This window comes from Acomys minous, assembly GCF_964271855.1.
Source record: "Acomys minous genome assembly, chromosome: 6".
Lineage (NCBI taxonomy): Eukaryota > Metazoa > Chordata > Mammalia > Rodentia > Muridae > Acomys > Acomys minous.
This window is the reverse complement of record NC_140487.1, coordinates 16,891,314-16,912,033: the sequence shown is the minus strand read 5'-3', so window position 1 is coordinate 16,912,033 and position 20,720 is coordinate 16,891,314.

The following is a 20,720-nucleotide window of genomic DNA, read 5'->3' as shown; positions in this document are numbered from 1 at the left end:
AAGCCTCATTTTTGAGTTTGTCTATTTTGATTTTTGGTCTTTGGTATTTAGTAGTTTGCTATGTGTGTGTGTGTGTGTGTGTGTGTGTGTGTGTGTGTGTGTGTGTGTGCGTGCGTGCGTGCGTGCGTGCGTGCGTGAGAGAGAGAGAGAGAGAGAGAGAGAGAGAGAGAGAGAGAGAGAGAGAGAGAGAGAATCAAACACATGCATGAAATTAGGGAGCTAGGGAAGTGGAGACATTCTAGGAGGAGTTGGTAAAGGATTCAGAAAACTATTAAAATATATTGCATAATATTTTAAAAATAAAAATATAGATGAAAAATGTCTGGATAAGGCGCACACTATTAAGTTATAATATTATGCTTAAAATATAAGCACATATAAGAAAACCGTATTTTCTGTTCAAAATATAAAAACAGTAACAAGAATGTTTATTAACGGCTTTCTTTTCATGGTTGAATTATAGGCATGTCTCTTCTCACTTTTTCTACAATCTTTCAAATTTCCACAAATAACATGCAATTTTCATAGAAAGTATATCTTTATTTGGAAAAGATGAGTCCTGCGCTCCTTGCTACTTGCCTTCTGTGCTCTTACCCCCTCATAAGATTAGCCAGTGTTTACCACTGTGGCACAAAAGGATGCAAATATTTACTTGCTAAACACTAGGAAAGGTTTTCAAGGCATGTGTTGGTTGTAGGCACTTGTACAGTAAGTTGATTAAAATTTGTATACCCCTAAAAAGTGTGGAGATTAACGGAGAGGCCTGAAAATGTATTCATAATTAGAGAGGGGACCATGGTTGTGTTTGGGACATGATTAACTGGTAATCAGTGAAGAACAAACTGATTATTAGCTGTTCAATTCTTGTTGGTCTTAGGGGATTCCACTCAGTGCCCTAATTAAAGTGAGCTTGAAGTCTTCACATCTCCATTCAGCAGCAATTTCAGTATGATATTTAGTTCTTTGCATGAGATCTGCCTTCCCCCTCTTTAATCATATGTTTTGCATTTGTGTAACACCTTCCTTGATTAGATTCTCTACAGGATTAGCTCTTGATAACTGCATGGTTTATGAAAGCAAATGTCACATATAAGACAATCTGGATTTTGAGGTTTATTGTCAGCCTTGGAATTTCTCAAAAAAAAAAGAAATCAAACAAAAGACACGTGGTTGTTTTAATTAAAATGCCTATCTTTGTTTTCTGAATAATTTGCTTTGCTCTGAAATTTTTTTACAGATATGATTTTAGAGAAAATGAATATCTCAAATACTCCAGAGGAAACAAAATTTTTCATTTTCATCTTAGACTCAGGGGATTTTTACTAATTGTGTTATTCCCAGCGTGTAGGTGACTGCTAGGAAAACGGTAGGTCTATTTGGCTCTAGGGTGCTGCTTAGATTAAAAATACTCTCAATGCTTTGAAACATGCTGCACAGGCTCTCCAAATGTGTGTCTTTGTAGTTCTAAACAAAATAGTGATTTAGCAATTACCCTATTAATTTGATAAGGGTTGACAGCTAGACTGGTGCTTACTTGAATAATGTATCCCTTTGCATTAATTTTTGGCTACAAAGCATCTGGGTTAGCTATATAACTCATTGATAAATGAACTCAATTAAAAATTCCCAATTTCTTTCTGCCAAAAATAAGCTTAGACAGACAAAGGTCACTTCACCCTAAACATGTGGAAAGAGAACAGTTTAACAATTATTATGTAAATATGATATTGGCATGGCTGTTAGACATTGTGATACTAATAAACTGCAAATAAGCAATAAAATATTCTAATATTTCCAGTGCTTGACCAGGGTTACAAACTATACCCTTAAACAAGCATTCTATTTTCAGAAAATAGCATGTCTTGGCAACATTTTCTACAAGCTACTAAATAGATTACTAGGGATAAAATACAGAACCACATCTAAATGCCTTTTTTTACAGCATGTATATCATGTAAAATTGCTCATTAACAATTTTAGAATTAATGAATAATTCTAAAACTTTTCATTTGACCAGATGATAGTTTTACATTAGAATATTTTAACAATATATGGATCACTTTATTTGCAATACACTATTATCAAAATTGAACAGTTAAAATATATGCAAAACTATATTTCAGTGTAACATACCAACATAAAAGTGATGATCAAAATATAATTATTTGACAATTCTGAAGGTGTTTTCATATGGACAATGTTTTACCACTGCAAAAAAAAATGTTTGATAAAACACACATATCTTGTGCCAACATTTGATGTTTGAATTCCAAATTCTTTTGGAAATTAGTATATAAGAATTAGTCTACTTAGAGAAAAAATGTATTCAATAAATTCTAAATTAAGGTGAATCTTAATTACAGATACTATGCAAAATCAAGACTAGTATTTTTATGAGGACAATTATTTTTTAGTCTTGCTCCTGTGGATTTTTCTAACTGCTGGTATAAATATTGCAGGGTAGGAATTTGGAAATTTTTAATTGAATGAATCAGTTAATGCCATGAGCCACGAAGGCAAAAAATCTGAAGGTTCCTCAGCTTTGTTTGGGGTCTTTCCCTTTACTTGTTGATTTACTGAGAAATGACCACTTCCCTGTCTTTATGATCCCACTCATTGCTGCCTCATTCTCACCACTAGTAGCTCTAGTATTTTATTAATTTTGTACTTCAAAGACAAGTGCATTTCTACTTTGCGAGTCTACATAGGGTCTTTTAAACAGAATTTAATTTCTAATGTATTTTTAATCATTAAATCACTGTTACATATATCTTCTAACACTTGAAACCTCAGCTTAATTAGTAATAGAAAAGTTTATGTCCATGGTAATAATTGTAAGGTTTTGTATGTTTGTTGCATGCCTAATTCAGGCGCGGTGAAGTTTTTGAAGCTTGTTTAGTCTGTTGTGTACCGAGCCTTATTGAATACAGTGATAGCTGATAATTCCAGAGGTCCTGAGTGCTCTGATGAAAGTGTCCATAGGAAATGCTTAGTGCAATCTCTAGGATCCTAAGAATAGAGGTGACAAATGCTAGTGAGAACTTGGGATGTTTGCTTGTTATACTTTTCAATTTAGTTCTAATGAGATGTCATAATTTGACTGAACAGATGGGCTATGTCTCTTCATAATATGCTTAGTTTTCACAATCTACCTTGTAATGATGCAATGTAATATATTTAACCCATACTATAAGTACCTCTCAATTCTTTGTATTAACATTTCACACTTTTCTACATGCTAAATTTGCTAAAATATACTACTGTAATTTATGAGTTTAATAGTTATTTTTTCTTTAATTTGTCTAATTTTAAAGTCTAATTCATATCTATTCATATTTTTACTGTGTTAAATCTAATAAACAAGAAATAAATTGTGTGTGTGTGTGTGTGTGTGTGTGTGTGTGTGTGTGTGTGTGTGTGTGACCTGTGTCTGTCTAGACCTGTGTCTGCGCATGCATGTGTGGAAGAGAGAAAACATGAGCTGCCCTCCTCTACTTCCACAATAAGCGCTCTTACCCACAGAGCCCTTCAGATAAGTTTTGAATTCAGAAAAGTGCTTTAACAGTTTGTATTTTAATCCTTTTGTTCAGTTTGTATTTCAGTTGAATCTAATGAATTTGCCCATTGAATCTAGATTCTATCATAAATATTTAGTTTATTCCTCTCTTTTCAACCTTTATGTTAATTTTAAAATTGTACCTTCTGGAGGTGGTCCCCTATCAACACTTGTGATTACTTTAGAGCTACTGTCAAATGCTATTTTCCTGTCATATGTATTTTATTATATTCAGAACCTTGTGTAAAAATATAATGATGATCAAAGCAAAATTTTACATTAGTTTGTTTAATTTCAATTAATGGTTAGAGAGTATTAATTTATTTTTTCCTGAAAAGTGACATTTTGAGGAAATTGTGTCAACAGTTCAGTAAATTGAATTTATCTGTGATTTAACAGCTGATATCTTCTGGCCTTGGAAATCTTCTTGCAATTGTCTCTCTGTCCTTCTGAACTCAGACCACATCAAGATTTAGCTTTGGAGGTTGCCTAGCCCTCAATTCATCTGTTAAATAGTAGCTTTATGACAGAATTATCATTTTCTACAATGTTCTTAATAATCTTAGAGAGTTTAGAGTATGAATTTTATTTAGTATTTTATAAAGGAATAGATCTACTGTTATAAATACAAAATGGTGGTTTACAATAATTTAAAACTAATATACAATAGTTAGACGCTAGATATATTTCTATGTTTTTCAAAAGAAAACTATGAAGAGATCAGAGATGGAAAAATACCTCAACACAGAGTACTTGATTCTATGGAGAGAGAGAGTCGAGGAGGGGGGTGTGGGAGAATAGCTGAGTTGCAGGCACACCGAGGATGAGTATACAGATTATCCTAATGATACCTAATAGACTGTTGCCGTACATTTGGGGTCTGAGATCTGGGGGAGGGGAATGGACCCAGGACTGAGGGAGAGTGGGAATGGGAGGATAGGAGGGGGACATGGCAGTCAGGATGTAGTGTGAATAGGTTATAACAAATAAAATATATATTTTAAAAAGGATAAAAATGAAACAGACCTAGATGAAAGAGAGACTCCTAACTCAAGTCAGTATATACTTACATGAATTCAAACTGCGGAAGAAGCAGGTAACTTATATTGCTAATCCTCCTATATGGGGATATCTCTGAGATGAGATGAGACATGAATGTCTATGCATAGAAAATGTTTCTTGTTGGTCACAGAATCCCTGTGACCTATTTTTAGATGCCATTCTTCACATGCCATGAATGAAGACTTAGAGATGTCTTTCTTCTGCTCATACAGAGAGCATAGAATCAACCTTAATTGCTCTGTGCATCCTGCACACCCCATATTTTATAATATTAGGACTGTATAATGTTTGAGAAATTATATGTTTTTCAGAACGAAAGAACCGGCATCAGGTCTAATGCTGGATAAGACCTGACAGGATCCATTCCTCCTAGCATGCTGGATGCTGACACCCTGCATCCTTCATATTCCATCACTAAGTGCTTCAGTTGCTGAGTCTCATTAGAACAGGACAGCTCTCAGCACAACTTCAAAGAAAGCTTCTGATCCAGTATTTAGGACTGTCTCCCATGGGACTTCTATTAAGCCTGGAATTTCTCAACATTTAGAAACTGGATCACAAATGCTATTCTTAGCTTGCTTAACCATTCTCCCCAGTTTCACTTGGGACCCTACAAAGGTATTATTCATCCCAGATGACCTGGAAGAAACCCTAAGAGAACAAGATAGGAAAGATGTTTACTTCAAGTTTTCCAGACACAAATAGCCAAATCACTATGAAGATAACATTCATATAATTCCTGATTGTTTCGTGGTTCTTCTTGCTGTATGTAGTTTATTTTATTTATGTGTAACAGTATAAATGTACATGTTAAGAAGAAATATAATAATAATATTAAAAGGAGAATGATTCCCCATTTCCCTTAAGAAGGGTTTGGTAGGGTTTTGGTAGTTTTCTTGGTTTATGGGTATTTCTTTTCATTGGGAATTGGTTTTAAGTCATTACTTGTCTTATTCAGAGAAAAAGCTAGATTGTATTCATGGGTGTCTCTCTTTTCCTATATCTTTTTTTCTTATGTACGGATATAGTGGTTGAAAAGAAAAAAGGGGTAATATAGGAATATATAGGGATGAAAGATGAAAAGTAAATTATTGAATCTACTCCTGAACTTAAAGCCTTAACTGTTACTCACAAAAAGGCTATTTTTAATTAATTGATATAAAAGTTTGTACATTGATGCAAAATAACTTTATTTTTTTTACACTGGTATAGAATTCAAATTTAAGATTATTCTTTACATACATGTCATAGTATCATTTAAATGAGAAAAACAATATATTATGGAAATTTTCTATAGATATTTTAATTTTACTTGTTTAGAAGAATTCTAAGCTAAAATAAATTACTCATATTTTAAATACAGCTAATAATCTTATAAGAGCATTTTGAAAGATATCCATGAGTTTGAGCTCTAGTCTTCATAGTGAAAATTATCTCTTATGTCATCAGATTCATTAACATTTAGACTAACAACTGTGATGATTATTCACAATTCAGTATGGATGTGTATTCTTTAAACATATCATATTACCTGGGATACTGTCTCACTTGATTTCCTAAGTACATTAATGTATACAAGTCCTTCTTCATTTCTGAGAGAGAAAATAAACAATATTATTAAGATGCTTCCTTTTGGAGTTTTGGAGATTTATTATATATAAGTGCAATTAAAATTAAAGCTATTTTTCAGCCAGCTGATGGTAGTAATTGTAGAATACACCAGCCCTTGCAGTTATTTTTTCAGGTACCAATTTGGTATTTGAATGATTTTTATCTTTGTTTATGTGCCAGAGAATATAAATACTAAATATGAACAGTTCTTGATTTTACAAGTAGAGCAGGTCTCTTGGTCCTATAAACAGAGAAAATCGCTGAGAATAAGAAGCAGATTCATCCTCATTCCTAAGGAAGACATAGATAAGGCTCAAGGAACTTGGCATTAGGGGAAAGGAAGTGGAAAGAATGCAAAAGCCATAAGATATCAGGGAGGACTTTGAAAACTCCTTTACTCTAATAGACACAACCGTTGTAATCATGCCCTCACACCAGATGTGGACACCTGCCTCGGTCTGTACAAGGCCTCACTCTTCAGTAGTCAGGAGAGTCAGAGTTCAGGAGAGATCTGGAGATCCCTACCACTCATTGCTGAACTATGTGACAGGTTTAGAAGAGCACGAGCCCTACGCCTGACACTGTGTGGATGGCCAGGATCTGGAAGATGAACGTCCAAGAGACCTAGGGTAGAACCAACGCAAGTGATCTAAATAATGAATGAATGAATGAATGAATGAATGAATGAATGAATGATATTCTATACTCATAGATCAGTACCTAGCACAAAAGTCATCAGGGAGGTGTCCTGCAGCTGTTGATGAGAACAGAAAAAGAGATCCACACCCAAATCTTAGGCAGAGCTTTAGTTGGGAGATAGCCATTGTGGGATTAGCCAGATCACAACTCTGATAAATAATCATTAAGTCAGTACTATTTCTCTACATAAACCTGACTAAATCAACAGCAGTTATTTCTGAATTTGGCAATTTTGTTTGGCCTTAACTATTTGAACTCTTCTGACTAAATATCAAGGAAAATGATTTGTGGATTGCATGTAGAAAGCACGTTTAGTAGAAGAAACTTCTCAGTGCCTTTACAGGCCATCAGAAAGAGGCTTACGACCTTGTGCTGCTACAAGGGATGAATGTATGTTTGTGTTGTGTTTCTCTCGCAGTGTCAGTGTTGTGGATTTAGGTCATTGGCATACATGTGCAACATCATCATGTTCTCACATCCGATCCTGTACTATTGGATGCTGAGCATTTTCAATGTGTACTTGCCATTTGTATATCTTCTTTGATGATTTTTTTTCTTATTCAGGGAGTTTCTTTTCTTATTGTTAAATTTTGAGGATTCTTTGAATAGTTTTATTAACAATCCTTGACCAGATAGAACTTTGGTAAGCATTTTACCACAGTATATAGCTTCTCTTAATACTGCCTTCCTTAAAAGCTCAGATAATTTTAGTTAGTGCTTTGTGACGCAACTCAAAGTGCATCAAAGCAGAGAGTGTTGGGTAGAGAGTGTTGGGTACACATCTACGTCTATTATCAACTTATATTTAAGATGCTTGTCCACAAATCCTACACCTTTCCTCATGTTAGTGGACTAATTTGAGAAATGACAGACTTAGTTTCATATTATTTATAAAGACTTCAAAATCGATCTCTAAATAAGAGAAACTTTTTATTTATTGATAATTATAGATAAAAATAAAATGTGCCAGGTGAAGTACTGTAGGACAGTAACCCAGCATTCAGGATGTGGAGACAGTTTTTTTTAATACTTTGAAGGCAGCCATCATTTCAGGGTGATTCTGTCTCTAGAAGATGACTTGACTGAACTTTTTATATTGTCTAATATTCCATCCACATTTGCTTTTTTGTCTGCTTATATTCTATACACTTGGTTATTTAAGTAAGTATCACATCAAAATATGAGCATAGTTTGATAAGTATATGTCCTCAGGATGTCCTTTTCTAATGCCATACATTAGTTATGCATAATACAAATCTATCATTACAATACTATGTTACCATAAATGTTTCACCTTTCTAGTAAGGTTGGTTGATTAATTTTACAGTTTTAGAGTATTGATGTTTTACATGGATGCATGTTTCTGGACAACACGGGCATTGCTTGCTCGGTTGTTGCCCTATAAAATGTCAGATTTTCTGGATCTGAAGTTACAGTGGCTTTGTGCTTCCAGGTCAGTTCTGGGAATTAAACTCATATCTTCTGGGACAACACCCTTAATTACTGGGTCCTCTCTCCAGACCCCTGTGATTTGTTTTTTGTAGTGCAGCTTATTTTTTATTTTCATATTTAATTTATTGGTTCATATATTATCTTTTCATGCTTTTCCAGTACACTTGGTAACATTTGGCCATTTATTTCTCCTTTATTTAGAATGCAAGGCTGTGACTTCTTCTTAAGCATTTTTTCATTGTCTTTTTAGTCAATTATAACACTACTTGGATCTTTTTTTTTTTTACCATTAATTATGTAATGTTTTTCTTTTATTAATTCTTGAAGAATTTATACAATGTATTTGATTGTAGTCACTTGTTCCAGCTCCTGCTTTCTTTCCCTTAACCACTCACGTTTTCTCCCCCATTTGTTTGTTTAACCCATCTCCCCGTATTTTGAATAAGAATGGCCCCTTAGGCACATACATTTGAAAACTTATGGATTTTCACTATTTGAAGGGTTAAAAGGATGAGGTCTTGTTCGAAGAGATGTGGCTTTATTTGAGAAGTGTGTCACCTGGTATGGACTTTGGGACTTTAAAAGCTCATGCCAGACCCAGTGTCTTTTCTCTTCCTGTAGTTCTAGACGATGTAGAACTCTCAATGACTTCTCCAGTACCACATCTGCCAGTGTGCCACCATGCTTCTGGAAATGATGATGATGGGCAAGTCTCTGAAAGTGTAAGCAAACCTTTAATTATGTGCATTATTTTATAAGAGTTGCCTTGGTCATGGTGTCTCTTCACAGCAATAGGACACTGATTAAGACAGAAGTTGCTACCAGGGACCTGGGTATTACTGTGACAGGCCTGACTATGCTGGTTTTGGTCAGAATGTGGATATTATGACTTTGAATGTAAAAATATAGCTAATGATTTAAGCATGACTTAATGAGCAATACAGGCAAGGATGTAGAACACAGCAATATAGATTATGACAGCCCAGCTCCAGAGAAAAAGATTGTTAATAAGTGGCTTATAGACCATCCTGTAATATTTTGCTGAAGTATATGACATTCTTCCCTTGTCCAAAAATCTGAGGATAAATTGAAGAGTTTTGAATTAATTATAATGGCAAAGTAAATTCCAAGACTCTGTCATTTCAGTTATTAGTAGTTACTATTATTCAAATATATAATGAAGAGATGCAAACCACACAAGAAAAATATGAAATGTATAGTTTAAGGAGTAAAGGAATACCAAGAAGTGTACCAACACCATGTCCAGTCAGTGCTCAAGAAAATAAAAAGGTTAAAGAAAAGCCTCACACTAAATGAAAATGGTAACCTCAGGGCAAGACCATACCTGGCTAAGCTTCCAGTTTGTGAAAATAAAGTAAGCAAAAGATTAAGCAGTGAAGGAAACTATATAAAACTAAAGAAAACAGATGAAAATGTATTTAGATGAGTTCCAGTCCCAGCAAGCAGAGGAACTCTGCAGCTTTGGCCATGTGGTTCTAACATTAGAGTCCAAGATACAAGGAAGGGGCTATAAGATCTATTTTCATGGCTAAGGGAAGCTTCTAAGGCCAAGTAATTGTCAGTGGTATCCTTTTGTAGAGATGTAAAGCCTGGATTGTTTTGGAGGCTTGAAAATGTTGGAGATGATAGAGTTATGGGATGCCTGCCAAGCAAGTTGCTTACAGGGTGTGGAAAGAGCCTAAGAGAGAGAATTGTGTTGCAACAAAGCTAAAAGGAATTGGATATCTGAATAATACCTGACATCAGACAAGGAGATACAGTTTGAACTGTATCCCCAAACTGGTTTTTCAGTCTTTCTTTGGTCCAGTATTTTCTTATTACACTCCTTTTCATCCCTTTTGAAATGACATTGTATATTTTGTGCCATTATATGTTGGAAGTATGTGATCTGCTTTTTCTTTTTTGATGTTCCACGCAACTACAGTTAAAGGATTGGCATGAGTCTCAGAAAATGAGTGAATGATGGACTTTTAAGTAGTGTTGAGACTATAGAGTATGAAACTTTTGAAATAGGATTGAACGCATTTGTGCATTATGATACAGCTATAAGCCTATGGGTGCCAGGGAGTAGAGTGTGAGGATATGAATAAAAGTGGCTCCTATAGTTGCATCTATTTGAATGCTTAGGAAATGTTACTATTTGAAAGGATTAGGGAATGTGGTTTTGCGGAAGTATGTGCCGAAGCTTGTTGGGGTAGCTGTGGCTTTGTTGGGGGAAGTGTGTCATTGGAGTAGGCTTTAAGGATCAAAGTCCCATAGCAAGCCCAGTGTCTTACTTTTCCTGTTGCCAACGGATCTGGAGGTCGAACTCTCAGCTACTTCTCCAGCATCACATCCGCCTGTGTGCTGCCGTGTTTCTGGCTGTGGTGATGATGAACTAACCTCTGACACTAATTAAATGCTTTCATTTATATACTAGTTTTCTTGGTCAGGGTCTCTCTTCACAGCAATATAGGACTACTAAGACACCATCAAAACCAGTTGATGTTTCTTATATATACTTAGCTGTGTGGCCTTTCACTGGAGAATGATCAACCTTTCCAGGCAACATGTTTAAAGAATATGGACTCTACTGTTCTGAGCAGCTATCGGTTGCCAATAACTTTAGTTTGAGGAGGGACTTCCTGCCTATTTTTCCCCAGGCCATACTAGCACTTTGCCTAGCTGAACTTGCACACATTTGAAAACACTGTTTGCTTGTACTCATATGCACCCTTTGCCTCCTCTTCTGCAATTATCTCTGAATTTAGGAAGGAGGAAATGTGGTATAGATGTCCCATTTAGGGCTTAGTGTTCTATACTCTCATATTTCCTTCACTTTTATGAGTTGTAGTACTTTCTATTAATCACCATGTACTGAAAAAAAAGGCTTCTCTGATGAAAAGTCAGTGATGATCCAATCTATGGGTACAACAATATGTCATTAGGAAATAGTTTAGCACTATTGAATAGAATAGATTAATAGTAATAGGTTCTCACCTGGCCTCTGTGACTTGTCTATCCATGGGTGTTTGGCCTCAGTGTTAGTATCTGGTATGGTTAATGCCCAAGTGTCTGGTTACTCTCATAATGTTCCTACCACTATTGCAGCAGTGGGCAAGTGTGGCCAGGCTGGTTCTTATTGTAGTCTACAAGGATTAGAGCTGGATAAGAATGTTGATTGTTTTTCTATTCAGGTAGCCTGCGTAGCAACTTCCAGCACCTTGTGAAGTAGGTAATAAGGATGAAACTTCAGGTCAGTACTCTTTTGACTACCTCACGTTCTGTGATGTAAGTATGTGGTATTTTTGGTAATATGAAACTCTCATGTTCTGAAGGATAATCAATATCACTAAGAAAATCTGGAGTGTTTGAGGGTATGCAGGACTTCAATGGCCAGTAACTCCAAAAGTTGTAACTCTTTGTTGACACTGGCTTTTAATTTATTAGTTTGTGTTTTCAAGTTGGGCACTGTTGCCCCATTATAGGGTAACTACATATAAAACGATTTGGCATGTATTTTAAGAAGCTTATTTAGTAATAGATTTCCATATGAATTTTTATAATCTGTCTTTGGTGGTAGTTTTTCATTCTCATATTTCCTCCCCTGCCTTCCCTTCCCACACTTTATCTAGCAGTTCCTGCTCCTTTCTTCTCTTTAAACTTCTTATGTCTCTTGAAGCATTTATTCAAACAATAAAATAGCACATGTGATGGCTTTCTGTTCAACAAGAATCCCATAATTCCTAGACATCCTACAATGGTTTAATCTTCAGTTGTGCATCATGGACTAGCAAAGAGATATCAGTCTATGTTAATGCTTAGATGGAGGACTGCAGTGAATTGCTTTCCTCAGTTATTTTCATACTATTCCATATATTTTATAAGAAATAAGGATGGAATGTATTATCTCGGTTAATTTCAGAATCACTGAATGGTTTCCTTACACCATGAAGCCATTAAATTTGCCTTGCTTATTTAATAGTATTATTAAAATTATATCTGTCATGTGACCTGCATATTAGCAGTGTTTCTTTCAATGGATATGGAATGTTTTTATTTTTTCAGAAGAAATCTTTGTGAGTTGACTCCTATAACTTATTTATTCATTTAACTTTTAATTCAATTTCCATGTTTATTTTATTCTTTCCTTGTTTTCCCTGAATTAAGTTTTTTTTTTAATTTTTAATTACTATTTTATCATTGTAATTAATGAGGTATAGTGGGATAATTCAATATGTGTACATATTGTATAATGACCAAATAAGAGTAGTTAACATTGCATTCCTTTATGTGTTTAATTTTTGCTTAATCTGCAATACTTTTATGTACTTATAAGACACTATATTGTGTTATTACAATATACAACTACATTGCTTATGGCTAAATAGGCTGATTAATGATATTCTTACCTATCCTTTGTGTGTAAGCTTTCTGAGCAACTATCATTTATTAATTTAATACAAATTGTTGTGATCTGTAGCCTTTATCCCTGGTCCAACAAACAGGAGAGCTTGCTACTTCTGTTTCACTATATTGAGCATATTCTGTATCCCCTTGTAGTTTCTATCCCTTCTCACAATTCTAGTTTACTATTTAAAGTTTAAGTTAGAACTCTGGAAAGTCTCGTCAAATTTCCCAGCTCAGCTAATGTTTTTAAACTACACATACAACTTACACCAGCCCATCAAGTAACAGTAGTACTTAGCAAACCATATTCTTTCCCTGTGCCCTGGCAAAGCAAGCCCACCAGGGAGAATCATCACAAAGCAGGCAACAGAGTTCATACCAGAGAGACTCCTTTCCCCTTCCTATGGGAACCAAATGATGGCCAACCTACCCATTGGTTATATACATGGAAGGGGCCTAGGTCAAATTAATGCATGGTTCTTGGTTGGTGCATCAGTCTCAATAAAAAGCCCTGCCCCCAAAACTGGGCCCTGGTTAGTTGGCATGATTAGTCTTCTTATGGAATTCCTGTCTTCTCCTGTTCTTCTATTCTCCCCACTCTTCCGCAAGACTCCCTGTGTTCTGCTCAACGTTTGGCTATGAGTCTCAGCATCTGTTTCAGTCCTACTGGCCGGAGCCTCTCAGAGGACAGTTATGGTAGGCTCCTGTCTGCAAGCATGGTGGAGTATTTTTAATAGTGTCAGAGGATGGCTCTCTCCCATGGGGTAGGTCCCAGGTCGGGCAAGAATTGGTTGGAAATTCCCTCACTCGCTGGTCTATCTTTATCCCTGCACATCTTATAGACAGGGCAAATTTTGGGTCAACGTATTTCTGGGTTTGTTGGTGCTCCTCTCCCACTAACTAAACGAGTCCACTCTAGTTAGAGGGTGGCACGTTCAGTCTCCATGACCCCTGCTACTAGGAGTTTAAGCTAGAGTCATCCCCATATTCTCCCAGAAGCCTACCCTGTTTTAGGTCTCCAGCTTGCCTCAAAGATGCCACTGGCCACAGTTTATTATTTTTCTCTCTCTGCAAGCCCTTGGTCAAGCCTCCCCTTCTCCCCATTTCTAAACCTCCACCCTCATTTCTCTCTACACTCACTCTTCTACCACGTTCCATCTCTTCACCAACTTCTGTTATATATCCTATTTCTCCTTCTGAGTGAGATTTAAGCATACTCCCTTGATTCCTCCTTGTTACTTATCTTCCTTGGGTCTGTGCATTGTAGCATTTTTCTCCTTTACCATATAGCTAATACCCACTTGTGAGTACATACCAGGTGTCTTTTTGAGTCTGGGTTACCTCACGAAGGATAATCTTTTATGGGTCCACCCATTTGTCTGAAAATATCAAGATTTCCTTGTTTTTAATAGCTGGGTAATATTCCATTGTGTAAATGTACCCCATTTTCGTTATCAGTTCTTTGGTTGGGGGACTTCTCAGTTTTTTCGAGTTTCTGGCTGTTATGAATAAAGCTGCTATGAACACAAACAAATGCCCTTGTTGTATGATAGAGCAACTTTTGGATATATGCCTAGGAGTGGTATAGTTGGGTCATGAGGTAGAGCTATTCTCAATTTTCTGAGAAAGCACTAGATTGATTTCAAAGTGGTTGTAGAAGTTTGCTCTCCCACCAGTAATAAAGGAATGTTCCTCTTTCTTGACATTCTCTCCAGCATGTGTTATCTTTTGAGTTTTTTATCTTGGTCATATTGACTAGTGTATGAGGAATCTCAGAGTCCTATTGGTTTGCATTTCTATGATGAGCAATTGCTTTGAACAGTTCTTTATGTGCTTCTCAGACTCTCAAGATTCCTCTTTATAGAGATCTCTGTTTAGGTTTGCACCTCATTTTAAAAATTGGAGTATTTGGTTTGTTTGTATTTAGTTTCTTGGCTTATTTACATATTTTGGATATTAGTCCTCTGTCTGATGCAGGATGGTCATTTTGTTCTATTGACAGTGTCCTTTGCCTTTCAGAAGCGTTTCAGTTTTACGAGGCCCCAATTTATTAATTGTTAATCTTAGTGCCTAAACTGTTGGTGTTCTGTTCAGGAAGTTGTTGCCTGTGCCAGAGTTCAATGCTTTTCCCACTTTCTTCTAATAGATTTAATGAATCTGGTTTTATCTTGAGGTCTTTGATCTGCTTGGACACGAGTTTAATTCAGGGTGAAAAATATGAATAAATTTGCATTCTTCTACATGTAAACATCCAGTTAGACAAGTTCCATTTGTTGAAGATGCTTTCTTTTTTTCTATTGTATGATTTTGTCTTCTTTGTCAAAAATGAATTGTCTGCAGGTGTATGTGTGTATTGTTTTACTTCTTGGTTTTTTATTAAATTCCATTGATCAACCTGTCTGTTTCTATGCCAGTATCATACTGCTTTTATTACTACTCTTGCTCTGTAGAGCTACACAAAGATATTTTATATCATTTGTGGCTATTGTCAAGGGTATTATTTTCTTAATTTTCTTCACAGCCTGTTTGTCTTTTGTATAAAGAAGGGCTAATAATTTTATTAGAGTTAATTTTGTGTCCATCTAGTTTGCTAACGGTGTTTATCAGCTGTAGTTCTCTGGTGGAATTTTTGGGGGTATATACATATATAGGTATGTATTATCTGAAAATAGGGATACTTTGACTTCTTCCTTTTCAATTTTTACCCTTTGATCACCTTTAGTTGTCTTATTGGTCTATGTAGGACTTCAAGTACTATATTGAAGCGATATAGAGAGAGTGGGCAGCCTTGTCTCATCCCAGATTTCAGTGGAATTGTTTTCAGTTTCTCTCCATTTAGTTTCATGTTAGCTTTCGGCTTGTTGTATATTGACTTTATTGTATTTGATATAGGCCCTTGTATCACTGATCTCTTCAAGACTTTTATCTTGAAGAGGTGCTAGATTTTGTCAAAGGCTTTTTCAGTATCTGATGAAGTGATCACTTACTTTTTTTCTTTCAGCTTGTTTATGTGGTAGATTACTTTGATGGATTTTTGTATGTTGAAACATTCCTACATCCCTGGGATGAAGCTTACTTAGTCATGGTGGGTGGTGTTTTGATGTGTTCTTGGATTTGTATGAGGAATATTTTATTGGCTATTTTTGCATCAATGTTCATGAGGAATATAGGCCTGAAATTTTCTTTTTTGGTTAAATCCTTGTGTAGTTTAGGTATCAAAATGACTGTAGCTTCATAGAATGAGTATGGCAGTGTTCCTTCTGTTTCTATTCTGTAAAATAGCTTGAGGAGTATTGTTATTGTCTCTTCTTTGAAATTCTGGTAGAATTCTGAGCTGAAAACATCTGCCCTTGAGCTTTTTTTCAGTTGGAAGAATCTTTATGACTGCTTCTATTTCCTTAGGGCCTTTGGGACAAATTTAGATTGTTGACCTGCTATTGATTTAATTTTGGTAAATGGAATCTATCAAGAAAATCAACTATTTCATTTACATTTTCCAGCTTTGTGGAATATAGGCTTTCAAAGTAAGACTTAATCATTCTTTGTATGTCCTCAGTGTCTGTTGTTATGTCTCCCTTTTCATTTCTGATTTATTAATCTGGACAGTCTCTTTCTGCCTTTTGGTTAGTTTGCCTAAAGTTTGGTCCATATTGTTGATTTTCTTAAGGAACCAGCCTTTAATTTTGTTGATGCTTTATATTGTTTTTTTTCTAAATTATTGATTTCAGCCTTGAGTTTAATTAGTTCCTGCAATCTACTCCTCAAAAAAAAGTTCTTTTTGTTTGAGAACTTTCATATGTACTGTTGAATTACTAGTATGTGATTTTCTTCAATTTCCATATAAAGGCACTTAGTGTATGAACTTTCCTCTTACCGTGAGTTTAATATATCCCATAGGTTTGGGTATGTTGTGCCTTGATTTTAATTGAATTCTTCAAATTCTTTAGTTTCTTTCTTATTTCTTCCCTGACTAAGTGGTGATTGAGTAGGGAGTTGTTCTGTTTCCATGAGTTTGTAGGCTGTCTGTTACTTCAGTTGTTTTTGTGTTTCCTCTTTAATCCACAGTGGTCTGATAAAATACAAGGGGTTATTTCAATGTTCTTGTATCTGTTAGGCTTGCTTGTGCCTGTGTATAGAAGAAAGTATACACTTTTTGTTTTTAAGTAAAATGGTTTGTAGATATCTGTTAAGTCCATTTGATTTATATCATCAGTTAGTTTAATTATTTCTCTATATAGTTTCTGTCATGTTGACTTGTCCACTGGTGATAGGAAGGTGCTGAAAGCTCCCACTGTTAATGTGTGATTTAAGCTTTAGTAATTTTTTATTTTAGTGAATGTGAGTGTCCTTCCATTTTGGGCATTGATATTCAGAATTGAGATGCCATTTTGAAAGGATTTTTTTTTCTTTAATAAGTATGAAATGCCCTTCTCCATCTCTTTTGATTACTTTTTCTTTTTTAAAATATATTTTATTAATTTATTCATATTACATCTCAATTGTTATCCCATCCCTTCTATCCTCCCATTCCTCCCTCTCTCCCATTTTCCCCTTACTCCCCACCCCTATGAATCTGACTGAGGGGACTACCTCCTCCTGTAAATGCCTATAGGGTATCAAGTCTCTTCTTCGTAACCTGCTATCCTTCCTCTGAGTGCCACCAGGCCTCCCCATCCAGGGGACATAGTCAAATATGAGGCACCAGGGTACGTGTAAAAGTCATACCCCACTCTCCACTCAACTGTGGAGAATGTCCTGTCCATTGGCTAGATCTGGGTAGGGGTTTGAAGTTTATGGCCTGTATTGTCCTTGGCTGGTGCCATAGTTTGAGGGGGGCCCCTGGGCCCTAATCTGCCTGTCATAATGTTCTACTTGTAGGTTTCTAGGACCCTCTGGATTCTATTATTCTTAGGTTTGGTCTTTTTATGGTGTCCCAAAATTCCTGGATTTTTTTGTATTAGAAGCTTTTTTGATTTAACATCTTCTTTGTCCAATGTATCGAATTCTTCTGTCTTATCATGGATGCCCGAGATTCTCTCTTCTCTTGTAGTCTGCTGTTGATGTTCGCATCTGTGTTTCCTGTTTTTTTCCTAGGTTTTCTATCTCTAGGATTGCCACAGATTATATATGTGAGTGGTTTTTTTTCTTTTAGTTCTATTTCCCTTTTCAGGTCTTGAACAGTTATATTCATTTTTCTTTTTGTTTGCTTGTATTTTCCTATCTTTCTTTAAGAGTTTTATTCATTTTCTTCACATGGTTGATTGTATTTTCCTGTATTTCTTTAAGGGATTTATCCATTTCATTTTAAAGGCCTCTATCATCATCTTAAGATTAGATTTTAAGTCATTTTCCTACACTTCAGGTGTGTTAGTGTATCTAGCACTTATTTTAATATGATAGTTGGGTTCTGGTGGTGTTGAGTGTGTTCTTAAGCTGTCCTCTAGCCATCTGGTTGTCCCTGGTGTTGGCAGGCTCGGAGACCCCTGGGAGTCCCAGATCATTGTCACCTCTGGAAGTCCCTGATGGCTGTTGCCTCTGGCAGTTGCTGATGGCCACCTTTGAGATTGAAGGCAGAGCTGGGACCTCAGAACTGGTGCATGCAGACTGCACCACTGGTGTCTCTGGGACTGCAGGATATCTGGGGCCTGGTTATCAGAGGGTTATCAGAGGGCATGGAGCAGAGCTCGACATGTCTGGTAGTCTCCATTGGCTGCTGCCTCTGGATCTACAAGAAGAGCTCTGTTGGTAGTCTCCAATGGCTGCTGTATCTGGGACTGCAGGCAGAGCTGGAGCCCAGGAACTTTTGCATAAATGTCATGGAACATACTTTAACACTGCTGGTAGTCCCCACTGGCTGCCAGCTCTTGGACTGAGGGAAGACATGGGGCCAGGAACTAGACCTCAGTGCTGCTTAGTATTTGTCTCCAGTGGTGGCTGTCTCTGGAAATGCAAGCAGGGCTCTGTTGATAGAATCCAGTGGCCATTGTCTCTGAGACTGTAGGCAGAGCTTGTACCTGGAATCTGGTGTGAGGAGGTCACAGAATATACCTCACCACTACTGCTAGTCCTCAATGGGTGCCGCCACTGCAGAGCTCTCTCTCTCTCTCTCTCTCTCTCTCTCTCTCTCTCTCTCTCTCTCTCTCTCTCTGTGTGTGTGTGTGTGTGTGTGTTTCTGTGTGTTTGGAGAAAATATTTATGCTAAAAAGTATAATAAACATTTAACATACCTAACTATATCACAATGGACATAGCAATGTTAATTGATATCACTTAAAATGTTTATTATCCTATGATTTTTACTTTGGCTGAAAATGGGGCCACAGCTTTAGGTGGTTCTTTTTGGGTATCACAAGCTTTAATAAAAATATTAACTTAGGTATATTCTTATGTGGACAGGAATTCACTTTAAAACTTAATCCAGTATCTGGAAGAGAAAAGATAGTGGAGAGAGAGAGAGAGAGAGAGAGAGAGAGAGAGAGAGAGAGAGAGAGAGAGAGAGAGAGACAGAGACAGAGAGAGACAGAGACAGAGACAGAGACAGAAAGGAGAAGGAGGGGAGGAGGAGAAGAGGAGAAAGAGAATTAAAGGCATGTAAATATAGTTTTTGCATTTGAGAGAAAAAATTCAATATTTGCTTTTCTCCCATACCATACTTCTTCTCCTGTTCCAGTCTCCTCTCTTCTAAGCTAGAATACTTAACTTATATTGTATGATAAGTCTACCTGTTTTTCAGGCTTGTACCTGATGGCTGGTACTATTCCATTTTATTTTAGCAAGACTGAAGAAAGAATCTTTAAATTTGAAGGCCAGTCCCTCCTTTAAGAGATGCCACTTGATTAAATTAGGCCTATCCAGGATAATCTCCCACTTGATTGATCTAAACCTTTAATTACATCTGAAAAGCTCCTTCACCTTTGTTCTATTTTATCCATAGAATCCTGACACAGGTCTACACATATTTATGAGAAGGAGATTATATAGGATTTTAACACAAAGAAAAGAAGTTCATGGCTGTCATTGTAAAATTCTGTCTATATCTGTGACATTACTATTAAAATAATATCTTATTGGAATAAGATATTCTTGAATATGTGAAGTATCTGGCAAAACAAGGGCATGAAATATATTTTATGTCTGGGAAATGATATTAGTCCCCTTTTAGAAGAGAACAGAATGTGGCTGAATTCAAGTGTATGGAACTAAATAATTAAAGATAAATTTGACTCTTCTGGATCCTTCAGTCAATGTTAAGAGAACTGTAAAGAAGATTTAAAAGAAGATATGACAATGCCTGTGATTATAGACATCTCTAGATATTTGTAGATGGAATGGAATCATCCTGAGAGGTTATGAGAGAACTTGATAATAAATGTAGCTATGAAAGATCATACAGAATAATAAGAGAGAATTCTAATATGTGGAAACAGCTCAGATATTTTCAATCAGCTCTTCAGAATTTAAAAACATATACAACATGACCATTAAAAGGTATACTTAAGCAGGGTGGTGGTGGTGCATGCCTTTAATCCCAGAACTTGGGAGGCAGAAGCAGTGGATCTCCATGAGTTTGAGGCCAGCCTGGATTACAGAGTGAGTTCCAGGACAGCCAGAGGTGTTATATGGAGAAACCCTGTCTCAAAAAACCGAAAAGGAAAAAACAATCCACTATATGTAATCTGCTCATCTTTTCTCTATGACATCATCACCCCATCCTGACTCTGACAGCTAATTCTCTTCTTCCTACTGGCCTTTTCTCTTTTTTTTCCCTGTTTAGGTGCTTTTAAATTTATTCTAAGAAACATATGGTTATGATGTTCTCCCAACTCTAACCAAGACCCATCACTCCTGGTAGATTTCTTTCTGCACTGGCATTTCTCTAATCTACAACCACACTCATACCCTCAGCACAGGTTTCTACAAGTTATGTTAG